This window comes from Erpetoichthys calabaricus, chromosome 7 (assembly GCF_900747795.2).
Source record: "Erpetoichthys calabaricus chromosome 7, fErpCal1.3, whole genome shotgun sequence".
Classification (NCBI taxonomy): domain Eukaryota; kingdom Metazoa; phylum Chordata; class Cladistia; order Polypteriformes; family Polypteridae; genus Erpetoichthys; species Erpetoichthys calabaricus.
Genome location: NC_041400.2, coordinates 56,277,148 through 56,304,626, shown reverse-complemented (window position 1 = coordinate 56,304,626; position 27,479 = coordinate 56,277,148).

Sequence of the window (27,479 nt, the reverse complement as noted above, 5' to 3'; positions counted from 1 at the left end):
TCCCTTGGTCCTTCCACACTCAGGGTGTCCCGACCGGGTAAGAGTTCCGGCAGCCCGCCATAGCATATTTATTGATTATGAAATTAGTAAATCAAATACATTAAACTTGTGAAAATTACCAAATACTTGGCTCTGTCAGAACAAAATATTAAACAACTAATTTCTTTTTTTTTTCTGGAAATGGAAAAGTCAAACACAACTATAACCGTTGTGACCACCAGGTTGTGTCTCCAGAGTCTCAAACACCAGACACAACTCAGCCAAACACAATTTCAAGTAAAATAAAATCATGTTTAATGTACAATATTTCCCTTATAATGTTAAATTAGTCCAGTCCAGTCCAGCATAATACTAACATGCACTACTGGTTACCTTCTGTCTCCTTCCACCACTCCTACATAGTTGTCATCCTGACCCTGATTCAGATGATTTTGTGTCTTTTTTACTGGACACAAGAGTACTTCTGGGACCAAAGCATTATACATTAAGAACATTTCAGGCAGAAGTTCCCCAAAGTAGGGATGGCATTCCCTTGCAGTTCCCTCTGGTGACAATCAAGTACCCCATGTGATAGTGCAGGTCGGCTCCATGCTACCAGAATGCACCAGGAACCTCTTGAGCCCAACTCTGTCAGTAGTCGTGACCTGATGAACCAGGTAAATGAGGACACGTACAAAGGCAAGGGGAAGGTGCAAAATTGCTTTACTGCTTTTATTAAAAACTATCAAAACCAAATCAACAGTGTTCAGAACAGTGCAGTCTATCAAAAGAAGTTCAATAAATAAATAATCCAATAAATGAAGTGAAAGTGAAGGTTAAAAGCAAACAAATAAATAAATCTATTACAAGTAAGGTTAAAACTCCCAGGCAAAAATCCATTCTTTAAAATCAAGTCTCCGGTGCTTCCCTTTATCCTAACGTCTCCTCCCCTTATCCCAAACAGACCTTCCAGGAGGAGAAGATACTAAACCTGCAGGCAAAGCAATTTTTTCATGCGTCAGAGTCCCTGCCATTCCATGGCTGCAACAGGGCTTCCCCAACCGAACCTAAATCCTGGATTCTCAAAGGCCATGGCACTCACTCTGGAGCTTCCAGTCCGAGCCTTACTGAATTCCGCTGACTTTCCAGACTTAAGTGGTTGCCTGCACCACCTGGTCAGTCCAGCTCCCTAAATCCCTCAGCTGGAGCAATCCTCTTCAGCAGCCCCCTGGGTGTTGGCCACCTGATCTCTTGAGGGGCTCTTCTCACAGCTGCATGTCTCCATTCCTGCTCGTTCACTCATTCATTTTTTTCCCTGGTTCTTTCCGCCACTCTGTCTTTTCTTTTCCCTTCTTTTTAACTTACATTTGTTTCTTGTCTCTCACTTTCTAATCCTAGGCTACACTTTTATATGCTGGGGAGCAGTTGCAGGTGCAATTGCCTGATTGCCGCCCCGGACTGATAATGAGATAATCAGACCACCTGCACATGCCAGCAAGGCAACGCATAGATGGCTGACCGCCTTGCACCAACCCGGACACAGGGAGTCTTCTCAGCAGATTGCTTGCACTTGCTCCACTTCTTAGCGCAAGCATATCTATTTTTTATTTATTCAAAAATGAGCCCCTGCTTCTTAAGCCATAGACCTTCCATATCCCAACAGGGCTGTTTCTCAGGACTGCAGCTCCCAGTATGCTCTGCAGGTGTACAAATGGGAGTTTGACCATAGGGATGCTGACTCCCTGTGTATAGGAGGAATACATGGCCCTGGAAAGCGGCCTCCCAACCAAGAAAGGTACCAGCAACCTACCTGGACGCGATACCTGTTCATCCACATCTCTCCATTACTGCCTTCTTGTCGGGTAGGGAGTAAACTTCAATCCCTGTCTGGACACCAGTCCATCCACTCCAACGCTTACACCACCACTTGTGTCATGTCTTCTATTTCAAAATAGATGCATTTAGCATATTTATACAATCCTTATGTTTATCAATAAATTGTATTATTCTGTTTTGTAAAATGAGCATCCAACAGTTATTTTAATATACCTTTATTGGCCAGTAACCCCTTCTAAAAAGGAAGGTAAGAAAAATAAAGTGGAGGCATTATCAAATTATTGAATTATTTTGCTGCCACTGCTAAAGGAAAAACTGATAATTAATGAACTGATTGATTAATATCAATCAATCGATTATACATTCTTACATTGATACTCATTGCCTACAGTACTGATTAAATATAGTATATGTGTATTGTATTTGTTGTGCCTATAATTCCCCTTGTAATGCTGCATGTACCATATGATGAACATTTATGCATGATAATGTCCTGCAGTAGTTTGGAATCACATCCCAAAAAATATGGATTGAAGTATGATGGAAAATAAACAAATATTTATAAAGTGATACTTAATGAATCCAGTGCCTCAAGATTGATTTCCACACACAGATATTGTCCAGATGGAGTTAGTATATTTTGTGCATATCTATATGGGTTTTGCTCTGGGCACTCCAGTTTTCCTCCCACATCCCCAAATATATGCAGTGTCACACATTTATATCTTAGGATCACCGTCTTGGCTCATCCTTCGTTAGCAATTCCACCCAAGCACAAAAAGGGGATGCTGTTGCTAATAGCATCATCTCTTTTTTATTCACACAGCACAGGCATATGCCCAATGAGGGCAAAATCCAGCAGCCATCGTGCATTCACTGCAGAATAGGTAATCCTCCTGAAGCTAAGCATGTTTGGACCTGGTTATTACTTGGATGGGAGACCGTCTAGGAAGAGCTTGGGTTGTTGTTGGAAGAGGTGTCTGAGAGGCCAACAGGGGGTGGTCAACCTGGGATCTGTGCATGGATCCCAATACCCTAGTTCCATGACAGGTACACTGCTGTAAAAATTGGCAAAGTCCTTTGGATGAGACATAAAACCAAGGTCCTGCTTCTTTGTGGCCATAAAAGATCCCTGGACATCCTTCGTAATCATTAGGGTGTATCCCAATGTTCAAGTCAAATTGCCCACCACGGCTTATTCATTTTGGCCTACTAATCATCACCTGTGCCAAACTGGCTAACTATCTCTCACCACTTCACCACCTAACAGCTAATGTGTGGTTAGTGTACTGGCACAAGAAAGGCTGCAGTCACATCACAGAAGGTGGCTTCTCATTCTGGACTGATGCCCAACAGAGATGGAGCTCCTAACCAGACCCAAAAGGCTATACAATAGTGACAGCAGCTCTTTATTTTGGTTTATTTGCACCAAAAATGCACTGTTTAATTAAATGTGGCAATGCAATGCCTTCTTGTTCAGGGATGTTTACTGCCTTGCACCCAGTCCTGCTGGATAGCGTATAGTCCCTGCAACCTTGAACTAGGTTAATTAGGTTTAAGAATAAAGCAATATGATGACTACTTACAGATTATAAAGTTTAGGGTTAAAGCTATGTATATTGATTTGCTCAGTTGGATTTTTGGTTGTATGTTTGTCATTTACTGAACATAAAATGATTTTTCTCCTCTGTTTGCTTGTTAATGTATTTTAACATTGTTTGTCTAAGGGGTGAAGTTTGAAACTTAATTAAAAAGCAGTGCAGGACCCAACTAGCATTAGTGTATAAAGAACACAAACTGGAGCTAAAAGAAGAAAACTACTTAAACTGCCAAAAAAAAAGTGGTTCTATAGTTCTATAGTGGCATGGGGCAGGAGGGGGAGAGTATTTAGTGTGAGCTCCTGTCAAGCACACAGTTGTGACAGAAATAACAAGCTCCAGTTTAGTTATAGAAAGAAATGTCTTGTGTGTCATTTTTGTACTGGCAAAGTGGTATCAGAAAGGGGGTTTTGAAAAGGGAAATAATAAAAATTGTGCAGATGGATGAGGTGGGCAGCACCAAAAGGGCAAACATCTCCTGGAGCTTGTAGTTTGTGTCAGTTTTAGTATAGGCCACAATCCAAGAAAGAAAAATGTAGTAACCAGTGGTGCTATGCTGGAATGCAGGACCCGACTTCTTAAAACAGAGAAGGAGCACGAACAGGCTACAGAAAAGTACAAGGGACGGCAGGCAAATGAATCACTACAGGTACTCTGTTTGTTAAGCACATGGAGAAGCAGAATGACATGGGAACTATCTGTCTGGTTGAGGGGGACAGAAACTGGCATGCAGTAAAAACAGACAAAGACTGAAATTAAAAGACAAGTGACAGTTATGGGAGCCACCTGGTAAAGGGTTTAAAAGCAATGGAATATTCACTTTGAATTATGCATTGTGGCATATGGCTGGGCCAAGATTAATTGGACTACACAACTAATGAATCAGAATCTAGCAATAACTGCATTATCAACAATGTTGGGAAAGTGGTAACTGGACTGTGCACAACGTCTAACCGACTCTAAGGGCCTATGCAATGTTAATAAGTAGCTGGATGTATTATGAAGTGCCAGTATGAAAGTTAGGTTCTATGGTAGGTGTTCATCATTTGAGAGACAATGTGATAGCCCAAGAAGTCAAACGAATAAGCCGCATTGTAAGGGCATATGGTTTACGCTTTACTGGACTATACTGGATTTGTTGGAATCTGAAACAACAGGGGCTAACCAGCATCTAAGGAAACAGTAATGAAAACTCTGGAAATACCTTGAGGTCTACATGCAGGTATGCAGTTTTTGGAAACTATGTGAATACTATCACTATATACTGTAGTTTAGGAAGAGGTGTGCCTGGTCCCACAGTGAGTTTTCTGTAGGGACAATCCCCATCGCAGTTTTCAATATTATGTGGACAACATTAGCTAATAATCAGCTAATGTCCACCAGTTGTTTTATAATATTTAGGAGATTGCATTGAGTAGATATTAGTTGGCGATATTATCTGCAGTCACCATAATACAGCCCAAAAAGATTTCCAGCTAAGCTGTTTAATTGTTGTCAGTAATGTGAAGGAAATTCCAGTTTCATAGTTTATCAGTTAAACCAGATGGAATACAGTTTGAATGGCAAGCTCTATGGTGTAGTGGCTAACATTTTGAACTTCAAAAGGTTGCTGGTTCAAATTCTGACTCTGAATTCACCATGCAACACTGACTAAGTCATTCAACCTGCATGCGTTCTAGCTGAATAATTTATAAGCTACTCTGTGTAAATATGTTTTCCAAATAAACATTCATAATAATGTTTTAGCTAGGGTTCCGAGGGTGGAATTTGGCTTTTTACAGAAGTTTGTTAAAAAAATGAATACAGGTAAAATTACATTACATTACAACGAATATCTTTACAATGAAATTTTCATTACAACGAAGTACTTTTATGGTCCCGCCTGCTTCCCCATATGACACGAGTCTATAGAAATCTCATTACTACGAAGTACATTCAGCAGATACTTTCATTATAACGAAGTTCACAAAAGACCTTGAAATGCAGCTCTCAATTGTGGCAAAAAGAAAAAAGACGTTGCCAGTGAATTCAGAATTTCGCTATCGACACTGTAAACTTTCTTGAAAGACAGAGCAAAAAAAGTAGAAAAATCTCGGGTTGCAAACGTATGTGAACTGCTGCATTTGAAGACATCGAAAAAGCCGTTTTTATGTGGTTCAGTGATGCTCGTTCAAGAAACATTCCTATTAATGCGACACTCATCCAAGAGGATGTGAGGTTTGTAAACTCTCTTGGGACCTCCCACAACTGGACAGCAAGCCGAAGAGCGTCCCGAAGTGCGATCTCCGCTTCAGTACAGGGCAATAGCAGATATGCTGCGTCTCTCCGCCAAAGTAAACAGTGTCATGCTTGGGTCACAGATTTGCACAGAAACACAGAAGATTGTTGAGACAGGAACTTTATTCAAACACTGCAAAAAAACATGTCTCTTTTTCAAAAGTTTAAACGTGCTCCTAGACATGACATGATGACAAATCCGTCTCACAATTAAAAGAATGCAAACATATCTTCCTCTTCAAAGGAGTGCGCATCAGGAGCAGGGAAGGACAGAGATAGAGAAAAGCAAACAAACAATCCGCAACTGACAGGTGCTTTTGGACTTTTAAGTCTGTGAAGTACCGTGCGGATCACGCGATAGATCAACCGCAAGTAAGCCCAGCAACAAGGGAGCAATGTGAAGGTAGTCTTTCAGCATCTTTTTTTTAACCTGTAGGGGTGCGATCAGCGCCCCAGCTCACAACAGAAAAGATCTCGAGGGGTGATGCAAGGTTAGGAGCACATAAATTGTAAATGCAGATTCTGTAACAGGATTACTTGATCACTGACCTGGCCATGACTCTGCCTGACTGCTGTGGCTGTGTATAGCAGAGTGGCAGATCATGCTACAATAAATAACTGTGTAGCTCCTATTATAAGCTGAAAAAAGCTGGTTTTGCTAAAGTACTGAGACTAAGCTTCGTGTTTTGGGATGTAAGACAGGGACTTATAGCGCGACCACGATCTTTTATGATTTGCTTCTGTGGTGCTTCATTAACGTGTGTCGTCTCAAAAGAGTTCAGAAACCTAACGATATGAACCTCACGAAATAATGATTCGGCTCCTGATTGATAACTGTGCAGCCTGCAACATGCTTCCACATTTAGATAATGTTTGCGTTGAATTCCTCCCACTCAGTTGCATGGCAGCGCTTCAGCCATTGGTTTTGGGCATCATTTGCACCATGAAAGTGTATTATCGACAGGAAATGCTGAGAAAAATTCTCGTCAGCATAACTTGTAGGCAGGAGGAGATTAAAATTAACACGAAAGAAGCTATTGGAATGATTGCAAACACCTGGATACAAGTTAAAGAAAGCACTATACAGTAGTAACAAATACAGAATCTCATTACAACAAAATTTTCGTTACAACGAAATATTTTTTAGGTCCCTGTGAGTTCGTTGTAATGGAATTTTACCTGTATATATATATATATATATACAGCAAAATGATTAAAAAGAAAAAAAAATTAAAAGAAAGAAAACTTCTGACTTGGAAGTTACAGTGGGTAATTTGGGCATTTCTGCAAGTGACATGACTTAATGTTATATTTGTAGTCTGAGGTGTAGAGAGTGAAGAGAAAAGTAGCGCTTCTCACATTGATATCAGAGACAGTCCCACAAACTGTGGCCTGCTGGACAGATAGTCCATTGACCACGACTTTACGCAACTTGAGCTACTTTTTGTATGAAAATGTGCTATATAAATAAATGTTGTTGTTGTTGTTGACTCCATAAACTCATCCACCTGTATATCTCTGAGCTTAACCCTGAACAGGTATGACTGGATGGTACTGAAGGCACTGGAGAAATCCTCACAATGCTGCCAGGTCTGTCCAGGTGAGAAAAAGCCTTTTGGGGCAGGTGTATAATTGTTAGTTACTCTGTAAATTTTAGAAAACATTTTGCCCAGTCCAGACCATTATTTTGTTTTTACATTCTTTAATCAGAGTTGCACACGGCAAATTATTGTCTTTAAGTAATGTATTATATGCTACATATCCCCTGTAGCTATTATATGTGTAAGGGACAAACCGGCATCCCAGCTGGGATGGGCCATGCTTCCTTGTCTGGCCAGGAGGCCATGATAAAGGGAGGTCAACAAGGGAGTGGCAATATTCCCCAACTGTACTAAGATGTGGACACAAAAGGATGCTGCAGCAAAAATTGCACTGGGGCTGGTGTCTCAGCAGCCATGGAGTGACAATCTGTTTGGGCTTGGGCAGCTGACTGCCTGCTATAAAAAGAGTGTCTCCATAATCACTGGACAGCAGCATCCCGTATGGCAAACCCCAGTACGGATGCCTGCAGGACGGCATGGGAGCTGTAGTCCCATGGGGCTGCCGTGTCAGGTTCTCTGAGGGCCACCAGGTTGAACTGTTGTATATTGAGTGTTCAAGGACCATTATGGATTATGGTCCTGCCTAACCTGGAAGTGCTTCCAGGAGGCAACAGATTGAGCACCAGAAGTATTCTTGGCTCAGGACACAAAAGAGAGCCCTCCACTTGGCTTGGGGGGTCATAATCGGGGGAGGAGATGGATAACATTAGCCTGGGTGGAGTAGAGGAGGATGACAAAGGAATAGGAGAAGCATGTATGGAATGGAATTTCTGTGCTGTATTGTCTAGTGTTGTAGCCGCTACAACACTAAAGTAAGGAAGCTCCTAAAAGGTACATGATATTGTAAACAAAAGCACTGAACCCAGGACTGTGTCTCTGGTAGTTGTATCTGGGGTTTGGGGCTGTGAGATGCTGTCTACAGGCCAGACATGTCAATGACTTTTTTGTTAATTTAAAACTTATAGTATACAGAATAGTAAACAATAGTTCTGTTGCAATTTCCTTTTTGTGTACTTTATTTTCCCTTGCTGTTCCTAATATAGTTCACCTTTATCTTTACTGATAATATATATATTAACGCATTTGACAGAAGAAATGTAGATTTTTATTAAAGGCTGCTAAAGAAGGCCTCATTCCAACAATTTAACAGGACTACCATTAGAAATCAGAAATATGATTTTTATCCCCTCGTACAGTGTCCATTTTAGGACATCCTCCTCCCTCCGAAAAAACTCCATCCTTGCTACTACCTTCGACAAAATATTCCTCCACCCTGCGAGGAATCCCCAGTCACCCCTCCTCCCTCCTCTCTCCTCCCTCCTCTCTCCTCCCTCCTCCCTCCTCCATCCGCTCTCAGTTCTCCGCTGTCCGTTTTCCGCCATCCACCCTCCTATCTCCGTCATCCGCCTTCAGCTCTCCATCAAACCCCCCACCCCCCCCCGCCCCCTCATCGACATTTTCGTTAATGAAGTGACGTAATACTTCAGCTCCACCTTCTTCACAAGTTCATTAACCATGCCGCCCGCATACAAACTTAAAAGGTTTAAATAAAACAGAAATATATACCTTTATTTTTAACTTCCTTAACTTGTGGAGGGTGTATCCTGTAGCAAAGCCCTAACTTTTTTCACGAAAGCCCCTTTCAGTCAATAAGCCTTAAAAACAGGTGTAAAGATATTGACAACAAGCAACGCAAACCCACCAAGACATGGAATCGTTTAAATCAAGGCGCTGTGCTACCTTATTCCAGATCAGTCCTAAGGCGTTCGTATTTTTCAAAGCAGTTCTGGTTTCCATCTGCATCTGTAGCTGAGTTGAAAAACACCATCCCATACTATTAGTTAACGATTAACACATTTCTATATGTATTGTAAGCATACAATACAACTGATAATATGTTGCGCTTATTTATCTGGTGTACCGACATTTTTGCGTGGTTTGTGCCCTTCAGAATGAAAAAAGTTTGCATTTACCTTTTTAATAAAAGGCGAGCTTTTAAGCCTGAAAAATCACACCGTAAATGCACACGTTTAATTGCACATGTGTTAATATGTATGCTTAAACAATATTAAAAGACACTCAACAATTAACGTCATTTACTTTCGTTCCCACGTTTGAGTCGTGCTGTAAATTCTTACTGTGAAATATAATTGACAAATAATTTGGTTAATGAACTTGTGAAGAAGGTGGAGCTGAAGTATTACGTCACTTCATTAACGAAAATGTCGATGAGGGGGCGGGGGGAGTGTGGGGTTTGATGGAGAGCTGAAGGCGGATGACGGAGATAGGAGGGTGGATGGCGGAAAACGGACATCGGAGAACTGAGAGCGGATGGAGGAGGGAGGAGAGAGGAGAGAGGAGGGAGGAGAGAAGAGGGAGGAGGGGTGACTGGGGATTCCTCGCAGGGAGGAGGAATATTTTATCGAAGGTAGTAGGAAGGATGGAGTTTTTTCGGAGGGAGGAGGATGTCCTAAAATGGACACTGTACCCTCGAGTGCCTGTCCAACCTTGGAGTGTAGGACTCCATAATAATATACTTGAAACTCATAGGGGAACAACTCTTCCACTGCCATTAGCTCAGAAATGGTACCATAAGTTTGAGACTTTGACATTTCAGTGAGATACCTAAGCTCATTTGTATAAGAGATTCCTGACGGCATCATTGTAAATGGCTGAAACCTTGACCAATTACTTAAAACATGTCGTACAATGTCAGCCCGAATCTGTACCGCTAAAGACGGCGTTTCATGCACTAAATAAGCTATAGATGAGAATAAGCAAGCACCATCTCCCCTGATATTTACTACGCGGTGAGGCATTTGTACTCCATCAACATTAATTATTTCCAGAGACATAATTTTGTCTATTTTTCCAGCGCATCACACACAAAAGCAAGGGAACAATGGGAGCACCAGAACTCTGCTCACATCACGTCGCTTCGTACCGCAAGCCGCAAGTAGTAAGTCTGTGATAAGCAGAATACCGCTACGCTTTGCACTCACGGGATGGAAGGACAATCCCGACTGCTTTTATATAGTAGGATTAACATCAAAATAATAATGATAATAATGGAGAATTCAAAAGAGTTTGTAGGTTTATGCTAATGACGTAACTTTACCTACTATGGATTATTAATGCCGGTGGGTAAGTGTATACGCGAGTACTGTTTGTATATTTGCTTACTTCAAGGTGACAAGTAGCTGCTCCTCAAGGCTAAAACAGACTTGCATATTGGTTGACCGGAGTGTAATATGGTGTTGTACCAGCTTTTCTATTTTGCATTTTTCACTGATTACACACACGATATGCAGTCAGAGGGTGAACCAAGTAGCAGCAGTGGTGTTTTCTCTGCCTATGTCACCGTATCAGGAGGATTTTTAAGTCAAGGAGGTCAATATTCAGGTCTAATAAAGACAACTGATCTATATTTCGCATATACAAGGATGAACATCATACCCCACAGGTTAAAAACACTCTGGACTGCCTGATAACTGCCCCCCTCAGAAAAACAAACAAAACTACATTCTGGGCTGCATGTTGGCATTTACCAGAGACAAACGAACACATATTTAATGTCATATTGTAGTCAATTAAGCGGCACTACAAAACGCAACTTAAATTTGTAGGTCACTCAGAACGCATTCAATTAACCAAGATTTGAATGCCCTTGTGGACAGGGCCTTAGGTTGAGTTTGGCCTTGAACTATTGTATGTTCCTTGGAAAGGGTCCATATTTTATATATGTCCACTATATTTTTGTCCTGCCCAAGAAAAGGATACATTTGACTGTTCTGACCGAAGCATTCTTCTCACTCCCTCAGTCACTGAATCGGTTCAGAAGTGTTTTCAAACTGAGGACTCCATCAAAGCTTCATTCTGTTCACTTTCACAGCCTTGGTATCCTAGTACAGTGATCCCTCGCTATATCGCGCTTCGCCTTTCGCGGCTTCACTCTATCGCGGATTTTATATGTAAGCATATTTAAATATATATCGCAGATTTTTTGCTGGTTCGCGGATTTCTGCGGACAATGGGTCTTTTAATTTCTGGTACATGCTTCCTCAGTTGGTTTGCCCAATTGATTTCATACAAGGGACGCTATTGGCAGATGGCTGAGAAGCTAGATTGCTTTCTCTTCTCTCTCTCTTGCGCTGACTTTCTCTGATCCTGACGTATGGGGATTGAGCAGGGGGGCTGTTCGCACACCTAGATGATACGGACGCTCGTCTAAAAATGCTGAAAGATTATCTTCACGTTGCTATCGTTTGTGCAGCTGCTTCCTGAAATGACATGCTGCACAGTGCTTCGCATACTTAAAAGCTCGAAGGGCACGTATTGATTTTTGAATGAAAAACAAACTCTGTCTCTCTCTATCTCTCTCTATCTCTCTCTCTCTCTCCCTGCTCCTGACGGAGGGGGTGTGAGCTGCCGCCTTCAACAGCTTTGTGCCGCGGTGCTTCGCATACTTAAAAGCCAAACAGCACCATTGATTTGTTTGCTAGAGATTGTTTTCTCTATCTATGTGACATTCTGTGCTCCTGACACGCACTCCTTTGAAGAGGAAGATATGTTTGCATTCTTTTAATTGTGAGACAGAACTGTCATCTCTGTCTTGTCATGGAGCACAGTTTAAACTTTTGAAAAAGAGACAAATGTTTGTTTGCAGTGTTTGAATAACGTTCCTGTCTCTCTACAACCTCCTGTGTTTCTGCGCAAATCTGTGACCCAAGCATGACAATATAAAAATAACCATATAAACATATGGTTTCTACTTCGCGGATTTTCTTATTTCGCGGGTGGCTCTGGAACGCAACCCCCGCGATGGAGGAGGGATTACTGTATTATATTTGTAAAGAGGAGAAGGCTCTGTCCACATGCTTCAGCCACATGGTCCTCCTCAGGTTTAATTTGTTTCCTTTTCCATACAGATGAATTAAAGAAAGGATACAAGCTCAAAGGATTTTCCTTTGTGTGGATAGAAACAAATTGAGCCCAGCCAATGTGATTTGCTTTTCCAACGTTACTGTCAATTTTCTGCATTACTCTTTCCTATTGACTTTACATATTTTATCTCATATTCCTCTTTCAATCTCTGAAAATTGTTATCCTTATTCTATTTTGAATTAAGTGTAGAAATATTTCCTAAGGAATGAAATGCCAGATTTCACAATCCCCCCCCAACCCCCCCCCCCCCTAAAACTGTCTGTTAGTGACCACTGTATCCTTTTAATTGTATTTGCAGTGAATATACCATGCTACCTTCATGGGTGGTGTTGCCGTGCTAAAATGTGTCACTACAAGCTAAGGCAACCTTAACCATCATTATCAAAACCTCTCTTCTAGTGCTGCCCACTGCCCTGTGAATTATTCTAGAATTTTCCTACTCATTTGCTAACACTGCTTTGCTGGTGGACACCCAGGGGAACACAACCTCAAGCTGAGAGAGTTGCCCTCAAATTGTTCCTTAAATTCTTGAGCAGTTGAGTAACTGCAAATTGAAAGAACAGCTCTCACATTTTCAGTGTTTACTTAAGAAACCATTCCAGGTGATAGGAAAAACATCTTTTTCTTAACGAATTTAAATAAAGTTGCAAGTTCTGCAAACAAGATGGAATCCCAGACATAGATAAAGTTAAAGCATCAAAAATAAGACTATAAATACCTTTCTCTCTTTTGATATGATGGGAATAGTTGATCCTTCCTATTATCTGCACTGTTCAGATCCCCTCGCTAGATGAAGTAAACAATCACACTGCTCTCATGAGGAATTATAAGAAGAGGCAAGACTTACCCTTTGTTTAGCAGGAAACGGTGACCTTTATTAACAGAAAAAATCTTTGCTAACAATATTAATAATATACAAATTTTAATCAAGGCAGTTCTGTTATCGTGTTTTTATTCATATTATAAATTGAAAATGCAAATTAAATGTTAATGGGTGCAGCCAATCACTCTACTTCCTAATGATCACATAATCGTACAGATTAAGTAGATGTTTTCATGTGTAGTCAGTACTAGAATAGGCTATGGTTAATCTTCCACATATATCAATTTAAGATGAAAATTTTGAGCAGTATATATTTTTCAGACATGTTGTATAAAAAACATTTTCCCTTTATCATTTTTCATAATCACACGAGCGTTTTACACTCATCTTACTTTTTTGAGATTTGCTTGTGATGTGTTATGCTGTACTGCTGTGTTTCACCAACTTTGACTAACAAGGAGATTTTTTTAGTTTGTTTATTCGTTTCTAGTTTCTAAGTATTTTATACCCGGTACTTTAACTGTTTTAAATTACTAAGGAATTACAAAGTAATTGTCTCTACTTTTTCTAGTCAATTGAGCAAACATTCTCTAACAGGTTTGTATCACCAGTGGTCAATACCCTCCTGATCTTTAAGTTGTGCGCTTATACTAACCTGTCTGCCAAAAGACAGGAGAAAAACACAAACCAAAATGCTGAGCTAAAGGAGTGTCATTTCTACATAGAAAAGCTACTGCTGTAGGGCAGTAAAATCATTGAACAGCTCTTGTAGCAAGCTGACTTCTTATTACTGGTACAATTTAAAATACTGGCATAATTTAAAGTGTCTAACAGCACAACTATGCAAACATAGTATCAATGTACATTATGTTTCCCTAATAGTTTACAGTATATCACTGTACAATTATACTAATGTTTACTATCTTATCAGTGTGTACAAACATGGAATAATACAAACATGGAAGTGGCAGACTTCCAAAATAAAAATTAAAATCAAGGTTAAGAACATAATGGTCACAAATGATTAGGCGAAAAGCAAGATACATTCAAATTCTAATAGCTAAAACATTAAATTAATGAAACTAAGTCATCCCTAATATGTCTTGCCCTTTTTTCTGTGTATTTTTATTTTTTACTGGCTACATGGCTGCTTTGTCTCTAATTCTGTAAACATCAGTAAGCCAGTCCTGCCTGAATAAACTAACAGGGACATGAAAGACAACAATTATTATGACTGCAGAGCTGAGCAACAATCACAATACGACAACTTAATGGACAGACAGATCAAGCTTATTTTTCATGCTACAATAGATGAAGAAATATTGTAAGGCATAGTCCATTGCATATGTGAATATCTTTTTGATTACCTGAAAAAGAAACCACATCCTGCAGTAGACTGTGATCTGTGAAGTTTTGCTTTATTGTTGTTAGTGAACATTTCAAAGGTTTATGTGACAATCTTCTTTCAGTCTATTATAACAGGGCGCTACGGCTCAATCCACCTTAATAAAAGTACAAGTGTCTGAGTTTCTGCCTGGTTGCTATGTCTTTATCATTCCAACAGATGGAGCGTCACAAACATTTGTAATAATAAAATGCAATGCATTTTTCATTGCAACAGATGGCGTATCACAAACATTAACACTGTTTATAAGCACCTCATTCCAAATGCATATAACAGAGACACATACGTTATTTGGACATTTGTACCAATGAATTTTATTATTAGAAATGTTTGTAATGTGTCATCTAAGGGAATGAGAAACGTAATGCATTTCACTACTACATGTATTGAAAAATACATTCCAACAGAAATGAGGTCTACATTGATTAATTAGATTGTAGCCCATCTTAGGTGGGTAGCACAGCTGGTACATGTATAAAGATATAGTACTATAAAAAAAAAAGATATATTGTAGTACTATAAAATTTAAAACAGTACAGAAAATTAATTCAAGTTTTTTTTTTTTATAAATTTTATTGATTTTATTGTAATCAATCCATACAAATATGGAACAATGTAAAAATGTTGTCTAAATAAAGATCTCTAAGCAATTTAATCCAAAATCTTTTCCAGATATTAAAAACTGCATATGTTTGCAAGGGTTGAAAGAGGTGGTTCTCTTGCAGAGGTGCCACAGATAAAAGATTCTCCATCTTAAAATGCTTTCTACATTGATTCCATGTCCTGACTGAGTGAAGCACAATTGGGTTACTAGTATATTGGCGATAACTTGCATTTATTGGGGCACAAAGCAGGGAATATAAAGAAGCACTGCAGGATTTTACTTCTATTGTGGACCAAGCCTGTGTATGTTCATCTGTTCGTGTCCAGGTTTTTATAGCTTGTATGTTTGCTGCCCACTAATAAAACTGAAAGTTAGGTAGAGCCATGCCACCTTCTGCCTTAGGTCTTTGTAGAGTCACTCTTTGGATACGTGGATGTTTTAAGTTCCAAATAAATGAGGTTATGGTTGAATCTAATTGCTTAAAGAATGATTTATTGATGTGTATTGGAATGTTTTGAAATAAAAAGAGAAGCTTAGGAAGGCTATTCATCATAAAAACGTTAATTCTTCCAGCTAGAGTGAGATGACGGGTTGACCATCTATGCAAGTCATGCTTCATTTTTTCCATACAGATGGTGAAATTTTGTTGATAAAGAGCTTTATGTTTACTTGTGATGTTTACCCGTAGATATTTAAACTGATCTGCAATAATAAAAGGGAAGGTGTCCAATCTAATATTGTATGCTTGAGAATTCACTGGAAAGAGCACACTTTTATTCAAATTAATTCTGAGACCAGATATCTTTTGAAATTCTGTAAGTGCTGTTAAGTATTTTGTGGGTCTGATATATACAAAACCATATCATCTGCACATAGAGAAGTTTTCTGTTCAAGTCCTTCTCTGATAATCCCCTTTATCTGATAAGCATTTCGACAGTGAACTGCCTGTGGTCTGGTACCACATTCTAGTTTAAAGTAGTCTGAATAAATGTTGTTAATACAAACTGAAACTTCTGGATTGGTATACAGTAGTTTGATCCATGCCCAAATGTTTGGGGCAAACCCAAATTTCTCTAAGGTAGTAAAAAGGTAGTTCCATTCAATCATATCAAATGCTTTTTCTGCATCCAACGATAATAATATCTCTGGGGTGTTTGACTTTGTAGGTGAATAAATTACATTAAACAGGCGTCGGAGATTGGAAGCTAAGTGTCGACCTTTAATAAATCCAGTTTGATCTTGTGATATTACTGAAGGCAGCACTTTCTCCATCCTTCTAGCTAAGACCATGGAGAGTATCTTAACATCATTATTCAGAAGTGAAATTGGTCAGTATGATGCACATTGTAATAAGTCCTTATTTTGTTTAGGAAAGACGGTGATTAATGCTTGGTGAATAGTTTGAGGTAGAATTTGATTGTCTCTAGCTTCTGTAAATGTTGCTAATAAGAGGGGAGCTAGTTGAGTGGAGAATTAGAATTTCTTATAAAATTCGACAGGGTAGCCATCAGGGCCTTCTGCTTTCCTGCTCTGGAGTGACTTTATAGCATCTTGTAATTTTGATAGCACCAGAGGTTTATCCAATTCCTCTGCAATAAAGGTATCTATTTGTGGTATCTGTAATGTATCCAGAAATGCATTAGATTGTGTGTCTTCTTTGAATTCAGTAGAATATAAGGATTTATAGTAGTCTCTACAAGTGTGTATTATATTTTTATGGTGAATGATTTTATCTCCGTTCATGTTGGTGATTGCTGGGATTGCATTGCGAACTTCTTGCTTGTGGATTTGTTGAGCTAAGAGCTTATTAGCTTTCTCTCCATGTTCATAGTAATGATGTTCTGATTTAAAAATGAGTTGTTCTGTTTCTTTGGTTGTTAAGAAGTTGAGCTCTGAATGCAGAGCCTGTCTTTTCCTATGAAGAGCCTCACTTGGACACCTGGCATGTTCTTGATCTATTCTAGTAATTTCGCTGGTTAGCTCTGATACCTTCTTGGTTTCTAATTTATTTCTGTGGGAAACATATGAAATAATCTGTCCTCTTAAGAAGGCCTTTAGAGTTTCTCAGCGTATTCCTGCAGAGACCTTTGAGGATGTATTTGTCTCTAGGAAGAAACTGATTTGTTTTGATATAAATTCTGTTAAGTTCTCGTCTCCTAATAGAAGTGGGTTGAGACGCCATCTGCAAGATGAGTATGTGGGGCATAATGATTTTAGCTCCAAGATCAGAGGGGCATGATCAGAAATAACAATAGCGTTGTACTTGCAAGATTTAATCATAGGCAAGAAATTATTATCTATAAAGAAATAATCAATTCTTGAGTAGCAATGATGCACTGATTAGTAGAAGGAATATGTTCTTGAGTTTGGGTTTAGAAACCTTCAGGGGTGTGATAAGTTGTGGTCAGTTAAAAACTATGTAATTGTCTTTGCAGTGTTAGATGTCATCCCCCCGTGACAGGAGACGTATCAAAGAGTGGATTTAAAACACAATAAAAGTCCCCAGCCATTATAATTTTATGAGTGTTTACATTGGGAATAGATGCAAATACATTTTGCATGAATTCCCTATCATCAACATTGGGTGCATAAACATTTATCAAAATCACTTTACAGTTAAATAAGTTGCCCATGACAATCACATATCTCCCTTCAGGATCAGATACTACATCTGATACTACAAATGAGACTGTTCTATGTATAAGAATTCCCACACCTCTAGTTTTCTTTGTAAAGCTGGAATTGAACATTTGGCCAGTCCAGTCTTTTTGCAGCCAGAACTGACCCTTGCTTAATAAGTGGGTCTCCTGTAAAAATACTATTTTAGCGTTTAGAACTGTTAGGTGAGAGAATACTTTCTTTCTCTTTAATTCATGATTCAGGCCTTTAACATTCCAGCTCACAAAGTTAACTGTCCCATCATGGAGACATTGATTCTGAATTTTTTATGTCATATTGTAGTTATAACTGGAAGTGAGAAAGCTTTAACCTTAATTTCCAGTTTTCCCACAAGTTATTGCCATGCAGCCTATTGTTACATTGGAAGTTATAATTCTAAGGATTAAAAGGATAGATTAGATATAGCTTGATCTCTTTCTCCACCCACCCATTTTGCCTCCCCACGTGAGGCTGGACCCCACTTCACAAAGTCCCAGTGCTCTGACATACCTAGAGATAGAGCACATCCAAAACAAAACAAGCCCCCCAGCAGCGGCGTTTGAGGATTAAAAAGTAGAGATAGCTATTGCTGATAAAGTCTAAATACTATAAGCAAAAAATATAATCATCAACAGTCTTGAAATATTAAGACAGTAAACCCAGGGAATGGTGTTAAAAAGTGGCCCTGGATAAGGATTGTAAACCCTAATGCAAAAATAACAATAACAATAAACCAAGGGTATGATGTTAAACAGTCCCCTTTAGAAGAGTTAAAAAAAAACAAAAAACTACTTAAATTTTTTCCACACATACGCGTGTAATTGTAATTAAAACATAAATAAAAAGTGGCAGAGAAGAGAAAAGGATGTATAAGTATGGTACCCGTATCTTTGCAAGCGGATCAGACAGCAGGTAATAGATGTGACTCACTATTGTATTTCAAAAAAGTGTCAGGATCAGCTTTCTTAATTCCTTTTCTGCTTCCTCCATGGAGGAGAAGATGTAATATTTGTCTTGAATATCCACTTTCAGTTTGGCAGGATACAAGAGGCTGTATTTGATATCAGCTTTCCGTAACCGCTGTTTAAGGTTGTAAAAAGCGGCACATTTAGCTGCTGTTGAGGGTGAGAAATCAGGGAAAATACGAATATGGTTATTTTCAAACATAATCTGTTGTGTGTGTCTGAGAAGTGCCATTACATTAAGCTTAAATTGTAATCTCTCACAGTGGACAATTGGAGTCCTAGGTTTAGAGGTATTTGATCCACATATGTGATAAGCTGCCTCTATCTCTGTATCGATTTAAAGATCTCTCCAATTATTTTTGAGAATAGTTCAGCTACGAGTTTCACTGGGTTTGGATTTTCACGATTCTCAGGTAGACCTTCGATTCTAATATTATTCCTCCAGCATCCATCTTCCAGAGCCGCAAGTCTGTCTCCAAGTTTTTTGCATTTGGAATTCGCAGCTGTAGCTTTTCCATTGGCGGTAAATGCCAGATGTTCAGCTGTTTCAATTCGAGTCGTGAATGCCTGCTTAACGTCTTCCAGCTGATCGGCAAGTTCTCTCAGTTTAGATGCATTTTCCTAAATGTGTTCTTCAATTTTTTCCCGCATACCTTTAAAGGCTGCATCAAAACAATTATATATACGTTTTTCCAAGTCTTTATATTCCTGCCGCATGTCTTGCAGCTCCAGCCGCAGCTTCTTGTTTGTCTTGAGCAAGCCATTTATTTCTTTCTTCATATTTTTCTGAATATCTTTCTTGAGCTCATTCATGGCCGTTGTCATCATTTTCTTCAGTTTGGACAAATCGTTTTGGCTTTCATGCTCCGCAGGTGAAGTGGCAACCCCCGTTACAGCTGATGCTCCCGGCTCGCGATGAATAGATGAATACGCAGACTTCAAGGCCATCTCTAGTTTCATGTGATCTTCTGGAATCTGCGAAAAGAAAAGAAAAAGACATTTTTAATTATAAAAAGGAAAAAATTATGTCCAATCATTTCACATTTTCTGACTTTTCTTCAGGCAGTCTAGATTTTATGGGTTTGAATCTAAAAGCCTTTATGTGAATTAAAAAGGAAAAAAAATAAGACAAATTAGTTAAACAATACAGATCCCTCTCATTGTCCAGTTTAGGTGTCCCAAAACATGGTAACAAACAAATTTGTCCCAGAGTATCTTCTTGTCCTTTGCAATATGGAAGTATTATGTGTAATTAATCAGCTAATTGTCTATGTTGCATCTGATTTTGTTTCCACAATTACTTGTTACAGATTGTTGGCAATCCCTAATGCTCCATTTATTGCCTTATGCTTTCTATTGCCTCTAAATTATTTTATCAGCAGTCCACAATAACCAATCTTTCTTTATACTCTTGCACCTGTACTTTTTCTCTTATTTCTTGTCTGGAAAGGAAGGAATAAAAAAATAAATATATCAGTGTTGCCAAGCTACTAAACCACTGAGAACAGCGTCATTCCTTCATCCATCTGGCTGAGATTTGAACCTTTGAACCTCTCATCATTGAAAACATGCTGCATTGTAATCCCTGAGAGGGTCACAGATGAATTATGCTTAATATATGATGAAGACTTCAAAAATATAAATGTCAGATTCATTTTATGAGCACCCTTTACCTCTTTCTCGAAGATTTATGTATTAGAAATAAATGTATTTCCATATAGGGCACAACATACCCATTTAACCTTCTTCACAGTCTTGCAATAGCAGCCATGAGGAATCTTGGGAGAAATTTAGTATTGTGTGGCTTGTGCAATTTGTGACTATTCCAGGGTTGTCACCTTTGAACACTTCAGACAGCAGCTGTAAGGCAGCTCATACAGGCCACCAAAAAACTTTTTTTTAAGTTTTTACCCAGGATAAGAGCTGCTTTTGATCTCTTAGCATTACAGTCTTGGCCACAATGCCCACCTATGCTAAGAGTGATTTTTTGTACAATTATAACAATTCCCGAGAGGGGAATAATAATAATTTTTATTAATTTTTAAGTGCTTCTGTGCCTTACATTACTTTTTGGTAAATTTGAGCACCATTATTTGACCTGAAACTCAATAACAATAGGTAAGCTAATTAGATCATTACACATTATGATAGATTCGTTTATAATGGGCCCTAAGTGGTGGCTACAAAAGTAACTGGCAGGATTAGTACAATAAAATGAATTATGAAAAGACATTCACTTATACCACACTGGCATAAGAATGCTGTGTACCAAATTGTTAGTCTAGTAAAGCTTCTTCATACGCAAAAGTAATTTTGATATAATTATTCACGTATAGAACCTTCAACAATACCAATGTATTCTTAACAACCAAACAAATCAGAATAAATGAACATTAATATTACAAACTAGTCATTTTATGCCAGAATGCTGGAGATTAATGCAGGCTATTTGCCAAGAAATTCTCATTTTCTTGTAAAATAGGTAAATAAAAAAGGAATAGAAACATTTGTACTATTTACCAAATAAACCAAGTGTCAAAAACATTACCGATTAAAGACCAAGTGAGGCATGTCTTTCATACTCTACTCTTCATCATCATTTCTCTTGCATAATCGAATCTCACACTTGATGCAATCTTTGCTTGTTCACTGACTGTTCCATCATCTGGCATGCACCAGCCCAGTATGAGGTAACCCAATTCATGCACAACCCTGTCTCAGATATTGCCACCCTGGCAGATGTGCAAAATGAGTTCTTTTTAGGGACGTGATACAGGGCAGATTTTGTCCTATAATGAATGAATGTCTGTGTCAAGACAAGGGTTAGTTTGAAAAATTCTGGCAGGGGCATCTCAGTTCAAAATCTGAAAGGCAAGACAAATGCTTAAAAAGTCTGAATTTAATCACATGAAATCACATAATCAGCCTAATTACATAAAAGAGTATAAATGACATGCAAAAAGAGAGCCAGAAAACAATTTTACATTCATAATTTTTGTAACTTTAATTACAACAAAAATAAGAGGATTGTATTTTAACTAAATAGAAGGCAGTAATGGCCAGATGAAGCAGCAAAGCTAAAATTATGTAGTAGAAATACTGATTAGACAAAACATAAAATACATTGAGGTAGCTTGTTCCCTTTGGATGAAGGAGTTTTTTTTACTTGATGTGCTTGGCCTTTTTTGAGTTAAGAGGACAACAGAAAAACACCCAGTGTTAGATTGACTAGGTAGTTTATGACCTCTTATGCTTAACAGAGAAGCATTTGACTCTTTCTAAGAAGGAGAAACTTTAATATTTATGACGACCAACAGGAAATCCTCGAAGTCCTCTCTTTGCACCAGACATTACTAATTACTGCCAAATTACAAGCAGACTTGCATTATAGCATTCATTCAAAATTTGACACCACACTTGAACATACTTTAAGTTAGATATACTCTTATCAGCAGCTCCCATCCATTCATTATTATTATATACCAGTAGCGGCACGCTCCACGATCATGTGCAGTGAATACACTTGACTTGAGCATTCATCATTTTTATACTCTTTCTCTGTATGTTTAGCATTCATTTGCTCAGAGGTTGATGCGCTTGCTGCTTCCTGAGCAGCTTTTCTTTTCTCCACCCTAGCGGCCCGCTTCTTCTCTTCTGTTCGTTTTAAAACTGATTAAGTCAATGCTTCTGTTGCAATTACTTAGTACGTTTTCTTACATTTTTTCACTTGTGCTGGCACAAAAAAAAAAGGAAACGGACATCAAACCAGTCTACATCGGAGGGGACTGTGTGGAGAGGGTGTCAGACTTCTGTTTCCTGGGAATCCACATCATGGAAGACCTGTCCTGGGGTGTGAACACAGCTGAGCCAGTAAAGAAGGCTCAGCAGAGACTTTATTTCCTGAGAGTCCTCAGGAAAAATAACATCCCCCAAAAACTGCTGGTGTCCTTCTATCGCTGCTCTATTGAGAGTATCCTGTGCTACTGCCTCTGTGTGTGGTTTTCCAGCTGCACAACAGCTCAGAGGAAAACACTTTAGTGGATCGTAAAGACTGCCCAGCAGATCATCGGCTGCTCTTTACCCTCTCTGGATGAACTGCACAGCTCTCGCTGCCTCAGGAAAGCAGAAAATATCTTAAAAGACTCCTCACACCCTGCTCATGACATGTTCCAACTGTTGCCATCAGATAAAAGATATAGGAGCATCAAAACAAAAACTAATAGACTGAAAAACAGTTTCTACCCTGTTGTTATTAGGGCACTGAATGCCACCTAATCACCTCCAATGTAGCAGTGCAATAGATGACATCTAGTGTTCATGTGCAATTAAGGTCTTATGTTTGTGTTCTACCTTATTTCTTCTTATCCTTTCTTATCCTTTTGTAATTATATTTATTTATATTTTGACACCACAGGGACTGCACCTAATTGTGTTGTATTTGTTACAATGACAATAAAGATATTCTGATTCTGATTCACTTAAGTCTTCTGCCTCAAGAATGATTTAAGATATGAAGATATAGGGGAAGTGATGGCGAAGGTGGTAGGGAATGAGAGTGACGCCTGTACGCCTGCACTGCATGGCCTCCCTGCTGGCTAGTGCCGAGAGTTGATTCTACAATAAAATAAAATAAAAATAAAAAGAGGAATAACCTTGGAGGTCAATCGTCACCCCGAAAGTGGATAGTAGACATCATGTAGTATATGTGTACCAAATTTCATGTCAATAGGTCAAACGGTTTGTGAGCTATAGGTGATTTAAAATCCTGGAAAGACAAACGAACGGCCACGGTAGCGTATTATATATAAAGATAGCCCACCCAAACCCTCCACACACACTTTGTTTGGTTAAAACTATGCAAACTTGAAAGAGAGAGTCTTGAGAGTTGAGAGTCCCAGTCCTCTTATTTGCAGTAGAAAGGCAATCCAGATAAAGACAGGTCATCCCCAGACAATCTATAATAATGTTACATTAAATGTCTACAAAGAAAACATAATGATTAGAGAGAAATGTAATGCATATACACAAACAGTGCAATATCAGTAATATCCATGGGCGGAACTTGACATTTAGGCTTGGGGTGGAGGAAGAACCACCATAAAACATAATAGCATTTTTTTAGAGTCACAACAGTGATACTACATATTAACATTAAGGCCTTCTTACCTTTTTATTTAAAGACAAGTTAGAAAATGTATGCATGGCATGATATTAAAGTGTTCTTGGACTGAGTGAAATGTTCCGGAAGAAATCCAGGTTAGGTGGGTTAGCGATGCTAAACTGGCCCCTGGTGTGTGTGTGTGTGTTTGTGCTATCTTGGGCTGGCTTACTGTCTTGGGATTGTTCCTGTTGTGCTCCAAATACTTGCTAAGTTAGGCTCTTGCTTCCCTGCTTCCCTGCTTTCCTGCTCTAGATATATGAGTCTAGAAAATTAATAATCTGGTGAAAGTTGGAGCATTTTTAATTTTTCATTTGCTTTATCAAAGTGACATTTCTGTTTTTTAAATATTTTGTCATGGTGGTGTGTGTGTGTGACATGTCATAGATGTTTGCTCAGACTACTACACCTCTGCTTGTGCAGGCAGCATATTCAAGCATAAGGAAAAAAAATTATCTTTTATTAGAGATTTATTTTTGTAATATATGAATGTGTTTGGTGGTCCCCTTAGCCCTTTTTAAACACCACCTATGGTATTATAATTAGCAACTATGGTAGCCTATGCTAATACTGGTATTTTGCCAGCAACAATTAGTAAAATGGTAACTACAGTTCGTTGGATTTCACACTTCAGGGATAAAATAATGGCACAAAACCAATTAATTAAACCAGCTAAAGTCAAACAGTCAAAGCCAGAAGGTTAAACTAAGAATAGTGATTCCTTGATGTAATATAGTGCAAAAATGAAGAAATACAATATATAGAGAGAGTGCAAAATAATAATAATAATAAAAGCATTAACAATATCACCAAGATTGTTAGGTATAAAGTGTAAGCTTCTAATTAAAATGATTTCATTTTCCACTTTAATAACTTCTCTTTTAGAAAATTCTATTATCATCACAAACATGTTACTACTGCTTCACATTACAGCTCTCTATTTTTTAATACACGTAATTCCAGATTAGATAAATAAACATAAATAAATGAGCTGATCAATGTACTTTGACCTCATCGCAGATTTAATAAATGTGTTCTGGATCCTAGTAAAAAGATATGTATTCAAGAAGGATTGGGTATTAGGGAAGAAACAGCTTTGGAACAGGAATAAACTAATATCTGGAAAAAAACCAAGGGGACACAAAACGCTACATATCGACTGTGTTCTGATTCAAAACCAGAACACTACAGCTGTGAGGTGACAGCAACAGCCACTCCGCCACCATGCCTCCTTTTTCTGCAATCCATTTTACCAAAATGAAAGTTTAGCTTTGTGTCAACTGGAATTATGTGTTCCCTGAATTTAAACATCAACTAGTCAGGTGCAAAACAGTTAATAATAAAACAGAATAATACAAACATCATATTAATAAAGAGAAGGTCTAAAGCAAAAGAAAAAAGAAAAATACATATGTGTTACAAGTCTTTATGAACAGCTCTTTGCCATTAAACAGCCTAACTTCTTAAGAAATAAGTATAATGAAATTATAACTTTGATTGAGCTAGTAAAATATTAATTTATATAAATTAAGATTATTTAATTGTTCCTTCTTATCACAACAAACAAATACAATTTTTACCAAGCATTATGAATTGCTTCAAGAAGAGTCACTATGTCATACAGTCTTCTGTTCATAGCATCTCTCTGCTTTTTTTTTTTACTTTTCCTCTGTTTACAAAAAAAAAGCATACAAAACAAATTCAAATAACCATCAATCCACTCATTTTCTTTTAGAATGCTTAATGCTTACAGAAATGGCTATATACCTTATTAGCATATATATAATTTATCTTTTTGTGCCCTGGTTCATCTTACAATCAAGTAGGCAGAAATTAAGTTTTCATTATTTATACAAAATAGTAGATTGCACTATATTTTGCATTTTGTTACAAAAAATGCACTTTACAATTGTTCTCTTTCTTCTAATTTTGATATATACAGTATATATATATATATATATATATATATATATATATATATATATATATATATATATATATATATATATATATATTTGTAAAACTCCTTTGACAGTACTTGCTGATAAAGGAGCTGTAAAGATGATTGACTGAATAAATTGTGTTGTAATTTGCTTAGTTATTAAAGCATTCACAGCAAACAAATTCTGACTAGCACTATTCCAGATACATTAGAATCGAATTTAATTGAATATTACTGTAATCTTGGCCTGAAAATTAAACTGTCAGCTCAAAGAATCCACGCCAGAGTCTTTTAAAGACTGGCCAAATATTTAATCTGTTTTGACCTTGCCGAATGCTACAGTATATAATCAGATTCCTGTCACTGAAACTAGTAGTTAGCCCAGAGCTGAAAGTGTGACACATTTTGAAATTAAAACTGATGTAAGTAAAGCAGCAAATTTGAACAAACACAATTCATTTTTTTTCATTGTTGTAGTAATCACTGGCAAATGTAATCCACAAATTAAAAGATTAGTAGAAATACTGCCTGCTATGAATACCTAGCTGACTTTAGAATCTTCAGAATTATACATTTGAGTAATCACTATTGTATTTTTATTCCATGTGCCTTGTATTTGTGAGTGTTTACAGAGTGAGGGATTGAGCGATTGCATTCACAAGAAAATCAGCTTTATAAAAGTGGTGCGTATGGCATCCTTTGATAACTATAATGCAAAAATGACTCCGAACATTGAAAGTGGTGTTTTTTTTTAAATAAACTGCTGAAGGGAGGAAAGAAACTAACATAACATTATTCAGCCTGCTTAATTTAACTCAGGATCTCTTGGTGACTGAAGCCTATCCCGGCAGTACCAGATGCAAGGCAGGGGACCACCTCAAACAGAGGGTTCTAGTCCATTATAGCACCCACTTACACCACATCTGGCCAATTGAGATCACCAGTTAACCTACACAGCACAGACATGTGCAAACTCCACATGGACAATGACCAGGTGTGCTGTTTGAACCCTGGCAGTCTTGGAATAGCAGCACTAGTGTGGGCTACCATATTTCCCAGAACAGAAAGATCAAATCAAATGAAAGCAAACAAAACCCTGCTTTCTTTCCAGCTGGCGTCCTCTCTAGTCTGAGTCATATCCCAAATATTTGGCTCTCCATCTAACCCTCCATCTCCTCCTCTCTTTCACTCACATTATCATTGACTCTTTCTCTCTTCTTCCTACTATTTAGGCCTTGGTGTCTACTTAGTTCATTGTTAAATGCCGTTATTAGGATACAATTAAGAGAGCAAACTCTGCATTAACAAGAAAATGATAAGAGTGAGATTAGAACTTAAAATTATGACAAAAATCTAAATATTTTTTAATTTGTTATTATACACAACTGTTCTTTTCTAAATGTGGAATAATAGGACTAAAGGTAATTAAATATTGAGATCAGTTAAAAATAAAACAACTGATTGTGAAAACTGGTTCAAACAAAAACCTCCAGGGGACCTCCAGAACTAAAGCGGGAAAGCACTGGCCAAAAATGAAGTTCCATATGCAGCGTAACTCTTAAATTAGATAAAATACTTAAGCTGCATATCTTACCTATGGATTTTAACTGCATTTATCAAAGTGGCCTGACAATTCGTACCATTCTCTCATATTCAGATATATTGCAACGTCTCAAATTTGGGATGGTT